At 50.2% G+C, this 17480-nt stretch overlaps 1 long non-coding RNA gene and 4 other non-coding genes across 14 annotated transcripts in view; all 5 read right to left on the bottom strand.

Annotated features, from left to right (window-relative positions):
* Positions 1-17480, bottom strand: part of LOC119093867 (uncharacterized) — a 48792-nt gene that overhangs the window by 26206 nt on the left and 5106 nt on the right. For 5 of the 10 annotated variants that reach the window (XR_005093704.1, XR_005093702.1, XR_005093690.1 and 2 more), the window contains 9 exons: positions 10006-10105; positions 9108-9194; positions 8711-8832; positions 8390-8511; positions 8044-8117; positions 6420-6506; positions 6083-6170; positions 5072-5158; positions 4735-4822 (listed from right to left, as the gene is read on the bottom strand). This is a non-coding gene — a long non-coding RNA (uncharacterized LOC119093867). Of the gene's footprint in view, positions 1-4734; positions 4823-5071; positions 5159-6082; positions 6171-6419; positions 6507-7092; positions 7131-8043; positions 8118-8389; positions 8512-8710; positions 8833-9107; positions 9195-10005; positions 10106-17480 lie in introns of those variants that run through there. The other 5 variants (XR_005093695.1, XR_005093699.1, XR_005093693.1 and 2 more) reach the window with 4 other exon arrangements.
* On the bottom strand, positions 4891-4960 carry LOC119094669 (small nucleolar RNA SNORD49). Its single transcript, XR_005093810.1, has one exon. It is a non-coding gene; the product is annotated as a small nucleolar RNA SNORD49 (small nucleolar RNA).
* On the bottom strand, positions 8184-8253 carry LOC119094659 (small nucleolar RNA SNORD49). The gene has a single exon (XR_005093800.1). It is a non-coding gene; the product is annotated as a small nucleolar RNA SNORD49 (small nucleolar RNA).
* Positions 8575-8644, bottom strand: LOC119094664 (small nucleolar RNA SNORD49). Its single transcript, XR_005093805.1, has one exon. It is a non-coding gene; the product is annotated as a small nucleolar RNA SNORD49 (small nucleolar RNA).
* On the bottom strand, positions 8896-8965 carry LOC119094663 (small nucleolar RNA SNORD49). Its single transcript, XR_005093804.1, has one exon. It is a non-coding gene; the product is annotated as a small nucleolar RNA SNORD49 (small nucleolar RNA).

Here is a 17480-nt window from a genome sequence, read left to right as displayed (position 1 = left end):
CGATCTACAACGAATTTTCATCTTCAAATTTCAGTCAGACATATCGATCTACAATCTACCTTCGTCATGTCTTCAATGTCTGTAGAACGCAGCTAAAGCATTCTGAGAAAGCTTCTGAATAATTATCTCGGTTAAGAAAGAGTCCAGTAAGCCATTGCAAATTAAGGGCACCGGTGATTTACTTCATGCGGTCGTTCAACACTTGATTTCAGCAGTTTATTGACTTAAAAAATACAAACAGAATTGATCTGATGATAGCTTCTAGTTTCTGTTCTGGTTACAACGTAAAAATAACAATGAAGCGAAAAAACGTATCCCTTGTTAACAAGTCAACTATATCTGGGATTGTTTGGGGGGGGGGAGCCACCATAAGAAGGGCTTTTGACAACCCTCGTGTGTTCCTCTCAGGAAGGCTTTAGCTACGCCCCTGCTTACGCACAAAGGCAGATCAAGTTGTCTACGTTGAATGCCGGGCAACTAAATGCTTGTCGGCCAATTCATGCCTAAGGCAGGCAGCTTCTCGGAGGCTTTTTCCGCTGTGGTGTGGTGTAAGGGAAGATAATTCGGGAAAAGGTACTGTTGCATGTGTCCAACATATGTTTTGCACCCCATTTAGTGCCAAGGCTGATCCAGAAATATGAAATAAAGCAGCAATACGATCAGCTCGCAGTTAGTCATGCGGGAGACAGCCGAGCCAGGGCAGTGGCCGCCCACGACGGACAGAGCAGGGCCTGGATAAGTAATATATGACAGAAGGGCCTTCATTCCCTGGCTTGATTTTTTAAGGAGAGTTTCCAGTTTCATGGCTTTTGTCTCATCGTTTTCGGTAGTTTTAAGCTTCTGAATTTGCTTCCGCCTAAAATGATGCGACAAGTATCTTATCCCTTGAAAATCAGCCAGCGAAATGGAGGCGCATAAAAATATGTTGCACTGTGAGCCATGCATTCACTTTCGAAATTATCACCATCCCATGTGATGGTGATATCATATTTCACCACCATCCTATCAAAATTATCACCATCCTATCCTATATCTTCGCATCTACCCTGTGGGGACACATGCCTTCTCAATGATCCAAAATGCCTACCCGTTCGTGGAATTTCGCCTCCCCAGGAAAGGCAGTGTCGAAATGGATAAATGATCCTGGGAAGCTGGATAGCCTTATTTGCCGAATGACAAATGGGTCGAATAGGACAGATTGTACACTAGTGGGAAACAGGTCTAGATACATATCTAGCACAGTATCCATGACATCTGAATAAAGAGCAAGTACGCCCTGAGTTTGCCTCCCCTCCCCCACCAACTTCTTGAAACGCTCCTACTCTTATGCTGTGGTAGGCACTGTACGAGTGTGGTACCCAGCCTGAATGTCACTGTGAGGAGTGCACGAATCCAAGAGTTGGAAAAATAGTCCGTGAAGCTTCAAAGTACTCCATGTACCATACTGGCACTTGTACCAAAGCACGCCAAAAGCAAGTGAGATGGATTGATCTACCATAATTTCGATCTCGGATGCTTTGGCACAGTTTTTCAGGTTTTTGTTTTTAACTTTATTGGTTCTATACAAAATAATGCCAAAATTGCTATGAAGGGTTTGAAGATTTGCCTTGACGTAGCTGCGACGGTGCCCTGACCTTGGATGACAACTGCCTCGCCACTAACACCAGGCGCAGCCACAGCCTTGGCAGGGGGCACAGGGTTGACAAAAGGCCCCTGACGGTGAGGTCCCCCAATCGTCAGACATGACAAATTTATTAATGAGGGCATGTTTCCATTCGATTCTGTTCATTTTTATCTCCTATAACTGGGCTGGAAGCCAGAAGCTACTGCGAGATCAACACTGCCTGATGTTTAAACAATGAAATGAAAAGATCATGCGTTAAGCGACTGCATGAAATGGCACAGGCGTACGAGAAGTCGCGCACGTTAGGGACTTTCGGGTGCTTTGACTGAGCGGGCGCATAGTAGCCGCACACACCTTTAGACGTAATCGATTGCTATTTATTTGTGACGTACGCGTTCCACAGGTAAAACCTAATTACGGAAGCAGTCGAGTTTTAAAAACAATAAATATACGATACATGCACAAACAAAAATCTAACCAAACGCACACACACACGCACCTGCACATTACACACAGCTGCACATCAAGTCATTGAGAGAATGTTCCATGTGTGCCGGCGAACCTAAATAAATCAGATCTGAATGATTTTGTTGGATGAAGTCAGTTGAGGGACAATGCTGCAAAAAATAATCGCATGCAAGCAGTTTTCTTCGTCGACACCGCTAGGTGTCGGCGATAACGCTCACTCTTCGCACAATCAAACGCTTTAAAGCTTCACGAAGAAATCGGTAACAGGCACACGTAATACTTAACAGATAAACAAGCGTATGCGGGGCGACAGGTGCTCGGTCTCGCGGTAGAGTCGACCCGGCTCCGTGAGCAGCTGCAGGGCGCACCGCCGAGCCGTTCCTGCCGTGCACGAGATGTGCGGCCTCAGCGTCTCGCCAGAGCCTCGGAACGTCCTGCATGCCACTCACGAGGCGGCTTGGGCTCTGCCGGCACCGTGTTTCGCGAACGCGTCCAGACGAAAGGGCAGATGCCGATCCCTCCCCCCCCCCCCCCCCCCCTGAGAACGACGATTACGCCAGTCGTCCGAGCGTGTCGAACGTGCAGCATTTCGCCCGCCGCGGCGTGAGCGTTTCTATGGACGGTATGATGCGAGTGCACTGCGCTTACGTACGTGTGCGTGGCTTTAAGCGTGCATCGCGGGCCCCGGCGGATAGTTGGTTTAGAGTCTTGTCGCCAGGCAGCGGGCACCCTGGCTGCCGGAAACGCCGGCGCTGGTGCCGAGGCTGGCCGCCAGGCGGCGGAAATTGCCTGACAGGTGTCTCGGGTACTGCAACCAGACAGTCATTACGTACGGAGGGAGGTGGGCGACCCGCCCCAGGGCGAGCAGTGTCGGTCGGCCCCCCGGTGCACTCCGTGCCATGGTCCCTCCGGGATAGATCGGGGGCCACGACCCTATCTGTGCTACCTGCCGGCCTTTCTGACCGAGTGGTGTTATCGACCGTTTCAGTCAAGGATGCGCGAGCCCCACGTCAATACAGTACACGAACGACACGCCCTTATACGGTAGGTAGGAATACCCAATGTAGTGCAGAGTCCGCTCACCTACGTCCAGCCTCTGTGGCCACCCATTAGCCACCACCCACTCCATATAGTGGTACCAGCGCCTGACGAGCGATACTTCAGACCTTCAGAAGCTCGACCCATGAGTCAATAACTCGACGCGCGATACAACCAGGCTCGCGTTTTGCCGTCGCCAAGGGGTCGTGACTTCGCGCGGCGCCGAGTTTGCACCTGAGAGACGCAAGATACCAATCCGTCAAGGCGGTTGCGCATCAATATGAAGGGAAACCCGTGCCAAGTTGGCATTCGGCACCTGCGGCGGGCGTCAATTGCAACGAAAATAGTCAAACGGCGCCATAGGCAATCCAGGCGTCGGCCACGCAGCAGACACACGACTGCCACTTCCCTCGCCCAGCCTTCTTCGATGAATGATTGTTCACCAATGCAGTGACCGCGTTCCACACTAATCGGCATTTCCACGCTGGGACGAGCATTCTCTCGCCCGTTATCCTTACCTGAAGAATTTTTCGTCGAGCCATTGGCGGCGCACCGGCGGTTCGCCGTTGGAAAATGAACGCACAGAATCTCAGTACTATTTTGATAATAAAACACCTTAGCAACTTGCATGGCACGTTTATTGCACAGTATCAGACATCGCACTAGCTCCTTAACGTTGTGTTCCGCGGGTCACAATCCCCCCCCCCCCCCCCCCCCAACGCACCCAGCCGGTGCCAGCGTAAGACACGTATCACGATATGCAGCATTCCCCGATGGTTCACTCTGCTGGTGTTGTAACGCCGAGTGCAGATCAAGCGTTGGTGCAGGCACGGCCAACTCGGGCGATGCACTCCAAGCGACGAAACGGATCTCACGCCTGCAAACGAAAATTGTTGCCTGTTGTTTATCTTCAGAACGATGCCCGCGACTCCTGAGCCCCAGAAACACAATTCTGCCCGCGCACGCGCGTGATTGTCGCTAGCGTCGGAGAACCAGCACCTCCCGAACATGTGTCGACCGCTTCACGCCAAACAGCGTACAGCTCCGCGCCGCCCCGAAACGCCACCAGCTCGTTCGAATATGTGCATCCCTTATACTTGATGAATTGTCACAGCGCGACAGTCACCATACAGGAAGGAGATAGATATTCTATCGCAGCGATATGGAGGATGGTTGAGCACAAGGCCACTCAACATCCAACGAGCACTGCATGGACCGACTAGTACGTTCATGATTATTTTCATCTACATGACATTGTAATGCTACCTGTAATCCCCTGAATTGCCATCCAATGTTTGCAGCTTCAGCCACTTCGATAGTTCCTCTTAGGACCACGGGTTGGCAACACGGAGAACACCCGCGCCCTCAGCAGGGCGGAGCTCAGCAAAGGAAAATAGTCGCGGTGTGCATGACCGAACTGGAAACCGCAGAGTAAGCCACACAGCCGCTGCTTGGCGGAACACAGAACACCCAGCCGCATTCAACAATGAACTTTTCACATCCTCGAAAGTTGAATAAATGGGATAAGTCACACATTAGTGACTGGAAACACCCATCCACCCATCGCGTCCAATGACGTAGGTCGGCCGTTCAGCCCTACTCACCGATGACTTGAACAGGCCGTGAATGCCGGGAATTGAACGCTCGTCCGGGCTGATTCGTGACCACCGGTCCGGGTGACTTAGTACCCCGCTGAGATACAAAGCGAACACCATTAGTCATTGATACACAGCACAACAAGCGTGCAAAGGCGTCGTTTATGTCAGACACATGAATGGCGTCAAATATCGATCAGACGGCAATTCCTATCAGTGGAGGATCATCATTTTACTTAAGGTCGCCTGCATGTACAGTATAGTAAGGTTAAGTGAAGCGCATGGTGGATATATGACCTCAGATGCGCCTCTAAAAGACGTCACAGTCACTTTGCACGAAACGCACCTCCGGTGAACACCATCCTCATCCGGGGTCGGGCCAGGCGTCTAGCATCTTCAGTCAGCTAGACCCCGCGCAGGGAGCAGCCTTTCCCTGAAACGAAAGGACGAGTTCTACTGAATGTTCTGTTCATCGTGCGACACATGAAACCGATTTGGCACTCCCGAGTCGCAATCTACGCGGGCAGTAGCCGTACGGGAACGCCGAAACACAGATGGAAGCATTGTCAGTCAAGGAAATCGCGGCACAGCCGCGGCGTGCCACTCCCTCTCACCCACCCGCCCCCAGAAGACAAAACAAAACAAAAAACGAGCAAAAAGCTCTATACAGTCAGTTAAAAAACCAGCGTAGCCAGGCGTACAAAATAACAGGCGTGCAGTGATTGTCGCTAGCGTCGGAGAACCGGCACCTCCCAAACATGTGTCGACCGCTTCACGCCAAACAGCGTACAGCTCCGCGCCGCCCCGAAACGCCACCAGCTCGTTCGGATCTGTGCATCCCTTATACTTGATGAATTGTCACAGCGCGACAGTCACCATACAGGAAGGAGATAGATATTCTATCGCAGCGATATGGAGGATGGTTGAGCACAAGGTCACTCAACATCCAACGAGCACTGCATGGACCGACTAGTACTTTCATGATTATTTTCATCTACATGACATTGTAACGCTACCTGTAATCCCCTGAATTGCCATCCAATGTTTGCAGCTTCGGCCACTTCGATAGTCCCTCTTAGGACCACGGGTTGGCAACACGGAGAACACCCGCGCCCTCAGCAGGGCGGAGCTCAGCAAAGGAAAATAGTCGCGGTGTGCATGACCGAACTGAAAACCGCGGAGTAAGCCACACAGCCGCTGCTTGGTGGAACACGGAACATCCAGCCACATTTGACAATGAATTTTTCACATCCTCGAAAGCTGAATAAGTGGGTTGGCAAGTCACGCACTAGTGACTGGAAACGCCCATCCACCCATCGCGTCCAATGACGTAGGTCGGCGGTTCAGCCCTACTCACCGTTGACTTGAACAGGCCGTGAATGCCAGCAATTGAACGCTCGTCCGGGCTGATTCGTGACCACCGGTCCGGGTGACTTAGTACCCCGCTGAGATACAAAGCGAACACCATTAGTCATTGATACACAGCACAACAAGCGTGCAAAGGCGTCGTTTATGTCAGACACATGAATGACGTCAAATGTCGATCAGACGGCAATTCCTATCAGTGGAGGATCATCATTTTACTTAAGGTCGCCTGCATGTACAGTATAGTAAAGTGAAGTGAGGCGCATGGTGGATATATGACCTCAGATGCGCCTCTAAAAGACGTCACAGTCACTTTGCACGAAACGCACCTCCGGTGAACACTATCCTCATCCGGGGTCGGGCCAGGCGTCTAGCATCTTCAGTCAGCCAGACCCCGCGCAGGGAGCAGCCTTTCCCTGAAAAGAAAGGACGAGTTCTACTGAATGTTCTGTTCATCGTGCGACACATGAAACCGATTTGGCACTCCCGAGTCGCAATCTACGCGGGCAGTACCCGTACGGGGACGCCGGAACACAGCTGGAATCACCGTCAGCCAAGGAAATCGCGGCGCAACCGCGGCGTGCCACTCCCTCTCACCCACCCGCCTCCAGAAGACAAAACAAAACAAAACAAAACAAAAACGAGCAAAAAGCTCGTCAGTTAAAAAACCAGCGTAGCCAGGCGTACAAAATAACAGGCGTGCAGTGACTGTCGCTAGCGTCGGAGAACCGGCACCTCCCGAACATGTGTCGACCGCTTCACGCCAAACAGCGTACAGCTCCGCGCCGCCCCGAAACGCCACCAGCTCGTTCGGATCTGTGCATCCCTTATACTTGATGAATTGTCACAGCGCGACAGTCACCATACAGGAAGGAGATAGATGTTCTATCGCAGCGATATGGAGGATGGTTGAGCACAAGGCCACTCAACATCCAACGAGCACTGCATGGACCAACTAGTACTTTCATGATTATTTTCATCTACATGACATTGTAACGCTACCTGTAATCCCCTGAATTGCCATCCAATATTCGCAGCTTCGGCCACTTCAATAGTTCCTCTTAGAACCACGGGTTGGCAACACGGAGAACACCCGCGCCCTCAGCAGGGCGGAGCTCAGCGAAGGAAAATAGTCGCGGTGTGCATGACCGAACTGGAAACCGCAGAGTAATCCACAGAGCCGCTGCTTGGTGGAACGCAGAACACCCAGCCACATTCCAAAATGAACTTTTTACATCCTCGAATGAACACATGAAACCGATATGGCACTTCCGGTCGCAATCTTCGCGGGCAGCAGCCGTGCGGGAACGCCGAAACACAGATGGAAGCATTTTCAGTCAAGGAAATCGCGGCACACCCGCGGCGTGCCACTCCCACCCACCCGCCTCCAGAAGAAAACGAGCAAAAAGCTCCATACAGTCAGTTAAAAAAAAACAGCGTGGCCAGGCGTACAAAATAAGAACATATACCATTGGTACTAGGAACTATAATTACCAAGATTTCAATGAAGCCAAGAAGTCAACACTTCCACTACCAAATGTAGCCATCCTTGCTCCAACGAACTCCGACATACAACCGAATATGCACGGGCATCGATCACGAACCCAATCGGCAGTGCCTACGATTAGGAACGCCACGCTAACACGGCGTTCTCCGCACCCGTGCTCCAGTTAAGTCTCATGAATCCAATAGGTAGTTTGCCAACGATCAATGGCGCCATGCTAACACGGCGTGATTATCCAGGGGATGACAAAATTAGAAATGACGCTAGGACATGGAGACAAAGTCTGATGGCGCCACCCGAATGTCCAAGCCGCCTTGACTCAACCCTAACAACGCCGCTCGCGGTCGCCCGGATGAGGCACGTCCTTTATCAGCCAGCTGGCCAATGATCAATGGCTCCGCTGATCGATCGGTGACGTCAGGCGTGTGCCTGCCCGTCCGGGGCCTCACCTCCGGCCGGCGCCGTCTCCGTCGCGGCGCGTCCGGTCCCCGCCCGCAGCGCGACAGCTATCACCGCAGGCCTCCTGCGAGCGCAGGACGCCACGTCAGCCGATATTTGGAGCACGGCGGAGCCGAGGCGTGGGGCGTGCAGTCAGACACAGAGGCGACGTCAGTTGTCGATCAGACGGCAATTCCTATCAGTGGAGGATCATCATTCCGCTACGGGCAATTATGTGAAATCGAGCCAGCAACTAGCCACACAAAGCTGCAGCATGCGTGCCCCATTCCAACAACTCATGCCGCGAGCCCGGGCGGAACGCGAGGGATCTGCCTGTGGCATTAATCGCGTGCTTACCCGGTCGGCGCCTCAGGTGCTGGCGGGCCGTCGCTAGGGATGGGCGAGCGCGCCATCCTTATAGTCGCGCTTCTCTCACCCCGTCGCCGCGCGCCAGCCGCGTGCCCGGCGTCGTCGGTCTCCTGCGAGCACGCGACGCGGTTACCGGTGCTCGGGACGCGGCGGGGCTGGGAAGCGGCGCATACACTCAGACACAGAGGCGACGTCAGTTGTCGATCAGACGGCAATTCCTATCAGTGGAGGATCATCATTCAAGCGCTGCGTGCATGCACACCTCGCGCCAGACCGGACGCTACACCCACACCAGCTGACAGTGCTTACCCGGTCGGCGCCTCAGGTGCTGATGGGCCGTCGCTGGGGATGAGCGAGCGCGCCATCCTTATAGTCGCGCTCCTCGCACCCCGTCGCCGCGCGCCAGCCGCGTGCCCAGCGTCGTCGGTCTCCTGCGAGCACGCGACGCGGTTACCGGTGCTCGGGACGCGGCGGAGCTGGGACGCGGCGCATACACTCAGACACAGAGGCGACGTCAGTTGTCGATCAGACGGCAATTCCTATCAGTGGAGGATCATCATTCAAGCGCTGCGTGCATGCACGCCTCGCGCCAGACCGGACGCTACACCCACACCAGCTGACAGGGGACGTCCCGACGCTGGAGTGGGCACACGTGCGCGTCACCGACCGTGAGGCGAACCGCGCCAAACCCCCGTCCGAGCCTCACCTGGGTCACAGGACAGTGTCAGCCAGCGGGGAGAATCCAACGAAGGTACTGCCTCCGTGCCATTCGGCACGATGACGTCACACGCGCCTGAAAAACACAGCACGTCAGCATTCACGAGCACTATTCAGAGCCTCAGCAGAGGCGGTGCATCGCCCGTAGACACAATTAGGGATAAGAATAGTTTCCCAATAGCCATGCCCAGCACGGGAGCAGATTTGAGCAGAAGTGTCATCACATGCAAGTCGCAATATCCATTACATTATCAGGCGTTACATAGCTCCCCACCAAGAGTTAATTCGTTCCGCGTCACAAATGCCTCTTATTACTCCAGCACAACGAACTTTTTCGTAAAAGACTATTTCGTAAAAGCTGAGCAGGTGGAAACGAACCGAATGATAAGGCACCTCCCCACATTCCCTCAAATGCGTTATTCGTCCTCCATGATCTACACGTCAATCTACCTACGCAATAATTGACCAACGTTGAAGAGTTTAACAGGGTTCATTTGCACGCACCGTGTGGCGGGTGTTCGAATCTCTGGAACTTATCAAAGTCAGAAATATTGGAAAACTTGCTCTAGAAAATTCAGAATGGACAAAACGGATGTACTCGAGCAAAAGCAGGGGCTGCTCGCCAAACACTCAAGTCCTGACACAGTGTTTTGGTTTTTAGTTTAGTTTGGTTTTTCAGTTCCTTTTTATTTTTTTCGCAGTCGTCACCGCGCGATTAATTTCGCAAGTTTGGAATACCACATCCCTCAACATATTTCATGATTCTATGAACGAATCCCGCATCAGCAGCCGAAATGCTGCAGGACGTCGTTTCCAGACAACTGCTTAAATAACCACGCAGTGACGGCGTGTTTTTGACATAACGGCGCGCCCTCCCTCGCATTTACCTCGCAGCGGGGCCGAACCAAGCGGACGGCGGAGTACGTCTTCACGCAGCGAGCTGAACCCGGTACCCCACCTGCAGCTGTTTCGAAGTTCGGGGCACGCCTGTATCGGAGGCACGTCAGTAATCTGGTACCGTCTCAGGGCCAGCCTTTATCGGAGGCGCCTCAGTAATCTGGTATCGTCTCAGGACCCTCGACTCGGAGCCTGCCACGCTCGGGTCTCTGCTCGCCCCGGACTGATCCGTTCGACAAGCTGTACGCGCCACAGTCGACCCCTGCTGAGCGGCTCAGGCAGGTCGGTAACGAGCAATTTAATGCAATGGACCGACGACCAGTTTCCAGCCAGTGCATCCCGGATCCTCCCAGATGACCTGTCTGTTGATGTTGATGTTGATGAGTCTGTGCCTGCTTGATGCTTGTCGGTGGCCGTGCGCATGCCTCTCCGTAAAATATTGTGCATAATGCCACGACGCGTTTGTAGTCTGCTGTCGTTACGTAGCCGAAGGCTTCGAGCAATAATGTTCTCTTTAATTCATCCTAGGTCCACCCAACCATTTCAGCAGCGTAAGCCCGCAGCCCAGAGTGCTAATCGTAGGTTAGACAACTAAAACCATAGCCAAAGACCCAAGTCACGTCCAATCTCGCGCACCACATATCACCGCTTCCATATTGCAAGCCATGTAATGACCCGGAACGCCCCAATGACGGGACAAGCAACTCTGTCCAGTTCCTTTCCCGGCAATGCGCACAAACTTTTTTCTCGAAAAACGGGACTGGTAGCCTCTGCCGCCACACCTCACCCAGCTTATGGTTTCAAGCATCTGTCGCTCTTACGGTTGGGCTAGACTGACTAATTGAACTATAAGCCTAGTCTAATGCCTTAGTATCTAAAATATATGACAAGTATGTAACAACACTAAAGCGAGGGCGATACGATAGTCCGAATATTCATTCCATTCGTACTATTATGTCGTCTGGATCGCTCACAAACCTCATTGTCGGCACCGGGATGACATGTTACGCTCATAAACCCTCGCCCTGATACGAAGGGGGGCCAACAAGACTACTAAAGCTTTCACGCGCAAACAAATTGTCGGCTCCGGGATGACACGTTAAGCTCATTAACCCTCGTCCTGATGCGAGGGGGTCAGTGTAATCTACTAAGGCTTTGGTGGTACCTTCCTGGCATGCTGCGCGGCTGAGTGCCTCTCCTGAGTATTCTGGAGCATCAATCGTATGTGTTTCGAAACCAAAACCTAGGCATTTTCGGTTTCTCGGCAGCGACGATCTTTTGGAGCGCCGCACGGCCGCCTCACGGCCGGCGCGGACAGCAGACCAATTCGCCGACCGTGCGAGACGGGCAGACACTTCTATCAATAGCCCCACATCATACATATGTGCTCAGCATATTTACAACTAGGGAAGACCTCAAATTGAACCAGGAACACACCTGCTTCTGTTCATCTTTACGTGGCATGGTCTTGCATATGGTCTAAACTCCATTGGTCAGGACTTTAAAAAAAAATGTGACCCTGACCTGGCATAATAGGGTCAATTGTTGACCAAGCACATCAGGCTTACCAATTGCGATACGACTTTGAGGGTTATCAGCTGATTTTCCGCCAGACCTTTTTTAAAATTTTGCAAACGGCATCAGCCAGGGGTGGTATCCAAAACAACGGTGGCATTTGGCCGGAGCGCTTTCTTTCATTTGTTCGGGTATATTTATATATGTATCATTTGTGTGGCAAAGGTTGTTCCGAAGAGGAAAGGGTGAATGCACTGTCGGCCCCGCCGTCCCCAGTCGATGGGCCTGATCGGGACGGTTCGCGGTTTGTCGCAACGGCTGGCTCAGCCAAGGTGGACAGGTCATGCCCTGCGGCGCCAGGCGAAGGCGACATCAAGTTGGGCGCAGACCGGGCGGGGGCGACCGAGATCAGACTCGTGTCCGTTTACATGCGTGCCGTTTAATGGCAGTCAAATTTCTGCTACATGCAACGCCCGTGCAATTGCAAACGGACTAGGGTAGCGCCGGAGTGGAGAGAACAGAGAATTTTTAGGCGCGGTGTTATACAAATGTAACACCGCGCGAATATGTCGTGTCTTGCACAGGCAGTTACTACATCTAGCTAGGGACGTATAGCGAAAGGCTCATGGTGCACTTAACATAAACATCCTCAAAAATAGAGCAGTGCGCCTCCAGCAAAAATTAACACCACCTTGAAATTGACTGACGGAACGTAACGAGGTTACGCAGGTCCGGGTGATCTCCGACCGGATTGTCCAGCTAATTTCTTCGATTCACCAGGAACGTTCATATGCATGTAAGACGACTTGGGGCTCTTCCATCAATTCCTCGCACTCCGGAATCTTTTTTCAAGAAACATCGCGTACCATGCTTAATTTTACCGCTCTCCACTGCGGCTTTACCGGCGACTAAGTTTCCCCCTCGTCGATGTCCATTTTTTGCTTGTATCAACCCACGACGAAATTCATCCTCACCGATATTCACCTTTCCTCTGGTCACTTGCGACTAAGACATCTGACATACTTAGCGCCATCAGCAAGCTGTGCGAGAGTTAAGTCTCGTTTTCATGACAATACATCATCCCGGGCACCCGAACCCAGCGGAAAGCCGGCGACTTTTGACTCAACGCAGGCCCATACCCGCCATCAACACCGCCAAAGTCTGGTTCGTCGTTTGTATGGCCACTCACTCCGCTGTGCCGTAGAGCCCGAATATGCACCTAGAACCAAACCTTGACTTACGTTCCACGCCATGTTTGAAGTACGATTGTGGTGTTCACAGCTTTGACCAGCTTACTTTGCTTCAAATACAACAAAAATCAATCGCCCAAGTCTTGGGTCAAGGAAATACAGTTTCAAGTTTCAGCTACCATGATCACCATCCTGTGAATTCAATACAGAACATTCCGCAAATCACTTCAATGTGACGCTCGCCTTTGAATCCATTACAAAAGTTAAATAATTACGCTTCCTGTTTGAATGGTGCAATCATTTCTAATCCGTGCAATTCCTAAAAATTGCTTCCGGCAGTTAAGGGATAGTGGAAAGCAGAAGGGGTCATCCGGAAAGGCCGAGGACAACTTTTTATCGCAGCTGGAAGACCATCTACAATCACAATCGTTCTTCAAAACCCGCAATATAGTGTCCTAGAATTGCCCACTTTGTGTGTAAAGCAACAACCTATGAGGACGAATTTCTCGCTCCTTTTCCCCATTTTTATCATTTTTTTTTTTAAACTCCTGCCTGACATTGTCTAATCGCACATGCCAAACCCCAAGCAGAGCCTGGTGCAAACACCAGCAGGGCCTGGTCGAGAATTTTAATATCCGCATTTTTCCGCGTGAAACTTGATCACTAAATTGCATCACTCCGGAAAATCAGGAGTAAAAAATTCAAGAAGTCTTCTAAATAAAATCTACAAGATGAATATGACCAATTGAGCACTTCTGTTACCAGATTTAAGTCAACTCAGAAGATAACAAAACTTTTTCCAAAGAAATAGCAGTCTTTGTATTGATTCAACTACTTCTATTTTTCTTGGTACCATACGAGTGTGATCCACTTTACTCTTCCTTCCTTTTCGATTGCCTTTAGAGGTACCATTTGTTGCCTAAAATTTTGACCAATTCCTCCGCAAAATGCCAACTCCAAACTTACTCGTATTTCATACATACACTGAGTTAATTTGCCAGCCGCCCAAACATGTTTGATATGCACCCAAGTGAACAATTCACAGGAATGAAGGAGACAATTTCAGCACGGAGTTCATTTTAACCGCCATTTTTACTCTGTTAAACCCTCGGTTAACCGATTTCTTGGTTCATGGCGGTGCTCAATTATGATAAATCTAAATCTTTCGTGCGTCCAATTCACCAGGCTACCTGACAAACCTATCCTAACGCCGCCTTACAGAGCTTTTGGGACAGACCTGACGCAGCTAATACAGAAGTGCTTGGTGGCGAAATTCTGTCCTCTGGAGATGTTTACCCCGCACGCCTCTTACTTGTTTCGCATTTTAATCTCGTAGGTTGGTGGTCTTGTGGGTAGAGTCCTGTCATAAGACCAATTATGCCACAAGGCACGCAACGGGCTTATTTTGTTCCATATTCTTGAATATTTGCCCCAAATCCTCTAAGCGGCCCCTCACGGCTGCTTTAACCAGATTCTCGCAACAAAAAGTCAGCCCATCCCAATTGAAATGTGAAGCGAACATCTCAAACTTTGTCATTAAATATAAATGAACAAGCTTACATAAAAGCTTTTGCTGCAGCTGAAAAGGCAAGCAGCAATACTGGTATGGTCATCTGAAAGTTATGTCACTTTTAGAGAAGAGATTGTTCCGTGGACCATATCCATTATTGCCCTTGACATGGGTTAGCCATGGCAATAAGTTAGTTGTTCAAAGAGATTTGAAGTGTTTTGATTTGTGTGTTGTCAGCTTTGTTTGATATCAATAAGCATACACCACTGAACTGAAAAAACGCAAGCTAAAACCAGCCAAAAATTAGTTTTATCATGTTTTTATCACAACTGCTGCTGTCAACAGAAAGGTGAGTTGAGATGTTAACGTATGGGATATTCTGAGTCAGGTTAAGTTGGTTAAGTGCATGGCAAGTAGCAATGAGAATTGTGCAAGAATCAGTAACTCACAACTGCTGCTGTGACACGAACAGGCTAGGCAGGATGAGATGAAGTAAGGCCCCTTTAGGTTGGGCATAGTTAGGGTACTTTCATGGAAATAAGCATTGGTATTTAGTAGGAAACAGTGACAAAATGTTTGTTTTCCCCGACCCCATCTTAAAGAAGCCAGAGGTATGTCTATTGTGTTTGACTTGATGATAGGCTGATGTGTGTCCAAGTTGTTTTTTTTGTTCGAGTGTTTCATGTTTGTTGAATTTTCCGTTGTTATTTTGTTACCGAATTCCTTCGCTTTGCTTTGTCTTAAAAGTGCTGTGGAAGGGAAGCGCAAATTGCAACATCAAATTATTGGTGTTAATAATTTGTTATGCTCATTACAGTCATCAAATTACTATGCTGAAATGTATTCTGTCCCACTTTAATGGAGTTAATGTTAAAACCCAAAACGTTCTGTCAGGTTTATGATATTCCGTCCATGCCAACTTGAAATAGATGTCTTTGTTTGCTGAAGCATCAGGCACGAGCCCAATGTTCCATCGCTTGTAAATTGATTTTTTTCACTCCCGCACCTTTTTAGCGATCGAATTTTTCACTCCCACCCTAGTTCAAAACGACTCTAGCTCGCTGGCAATATATGAGAACTGCTAGATGCTTTCCCCGCCATATTTCTTTGCTTTCCGGATCTTGTTAGCGACCTGTTTAGCGTCAACCGTGGTGAAATGGAGTTGATGGAACACCATTTCTCCGCTCCGAAAAAGTGCAAACGTCTTGACGCGAAGCTGCTAATTAACTAAATACTCTTGTTACAGCGCGACCATTTGCGTCACAACGGGCAATAATTGAATGCTGCAGATTGTCCTACATTGTAACATTTAACCATATTCACCATACTCCATATTGCATTGTAACCATATTCACTGCAAAGTAATTTCTGGGTAATTAGCCTTTTCGAGCGGCTGACTAACCTGACGACGCGAGGTCCGGTACCATCCGCGACGCTATAATACGAAACAGCACAAAGGATACCACTCACAAACCGCGAAGTTACCACAGACAGCCTTCATTGCAGAATGCATGGCGCTACTTCGATGAGGCGTGACCCTTTGGGTACCTGTTTCGCAATGTATTTCAGTGGCGACAAGGGTTGCCTCCCGCCTTTGGGTCTTTTAGATGTCTGTGCACGTCACGGTCGTCGCCCGGCACGGCCGCGTCGCATTACCTGCCCTGGCGGGGGGTGGCCGCCGCTCCATCGCCGCACCGAAGTCTCTTTCGCAGAAAATCGCACGGCGGCCACGGGGTTAGGTACAGACAATTTATCGCGATTGTTGGCCGCGACTGGACAACTGCGCGATCCACACGCACATACATATTTTCGATAAACAATTTATAAAACTTAAAGCGCACAAACCCGATGGTGCGTTGCCGAATTGTTGACGTGGGTTTTTGGGCACCTCAGTTACGCTGTTTTTAAAAGGCGTGAGCATGCAAATACAGTTGATTACATGTGCTTTCTCTTGCCGACAGTTGTTGCTTGAAGTAATAATCATTCTACGTGAGCTCGCCCCGCTGGGGAAAACGGACTCAGATGGCGGTACCTTATGCGCATCACGAAAACAGAAGTTGCAAGCGAACCTACCCCTTTAGAGACCAAATTAACTGAGAGAAGCCAGCTAAAACATCATGCATTCACTCCTCTCCACATCACAATTCCTTGTAACATCAAGTTTTTTAAAGGATATTCGACATGCTTAGATCTAAACCCATGTCAAATGAATTCCTTAACCAATTTCCGTTCGCTTGCCAGTCACAAGTATGACCATTAGAAGATATTTGGAGTCTGGATGTGACGCTATAATGCACAGCCCACACCCCGCCACACACCCACCGGCGACAAAAACTAAACGTGAGAATCTATCGAGACAATGTGTTTCAAACCCAAATTCCGACTTTTACAAACTTGTTCTAGTCACGAAGTAAAACAAAATGAGCGCCGTCAGAGGAGTCCCAATTTCGCACCGGCCGTCACTGGTGATCTTGCTGTTTTCTCAACGAAATGTCTCCGTCGTTAATCAGGTAAGAACGACACATGACAGCATGCGCTTTAGCTGGGCAATGGTCATGCAACTGAGCTCCATCGTCACCGCGCCATTGTCACCACGCACCATTGACGAAACCCGCCCCGCTTACGTACTTGTCGATCCATGAGATTGGTCAGTCCCGAAAAAATCGTGCCAATGCGTGAAGCAGAAAACCTTAAATCAACCAGGTGGTATCTACGCGCAGTTGCCAGAAAGCGACACGCAATAGAAATAAAAGAAACGCATCCTCCCTCAAAGCGAATGTTTCACCTTTGAAGATAATGGAGCACGCATCACATATGATGGCAGGCCCACTAAAAACTATCGGTATACTTCTCAAGTGGAGAATACTGCTCTCCACAACATATCAATGCCTCACCGCACCTCGCACATTGATTGAGAGCCAATTGACGACAGTTATACGGCGCCCACGAACGTTAGATACGAGGGCCTCCGCAATCATGTTTCTTGGCATTTATCACCGCATGGCCTATGGAATAGTAGGATTTTAATGGCATTATGACGTCACGAACGCCAAGGCGAGTTCGAAATACCCTCAACAACATGCCCTCCCCATTTCCGCGGGCCTGTATAGCTCAGAACCTAGATGGGTTTAGGTCTTATTTATTTGTTGAGTGGTTTTTAGGGCGCGCTGACTACTGAGGCCATGTTGCGCCCATAACAGTCAAGTGACTACCTTGATGTGCCAACGGCCAAAAATCCCAGATCTGTCAA

Source organism: Pollicipes pollicipes, unplaced genomic scaffold (assembly GCF_011947565.3).
Source record: "Pollicipes pollicipes isolate AB1234 unplaced genomic scaffold, Ppol_2.1 Scaffold_4002;HRSCAF=4701_pilon_pilon_pilon, whole genome shotgun sequence".
Classification (NCBI taxonomy): Eukaryota; Metazoa; Arthropoda; class Thecostraca; order Pollicipedomorpha; family Pollicipedidae; genus Pollicipes; species Pollicipes pollicipes.
This window is presented reverse-complemented; position numbering and strand designations above follow the sequence as displayed.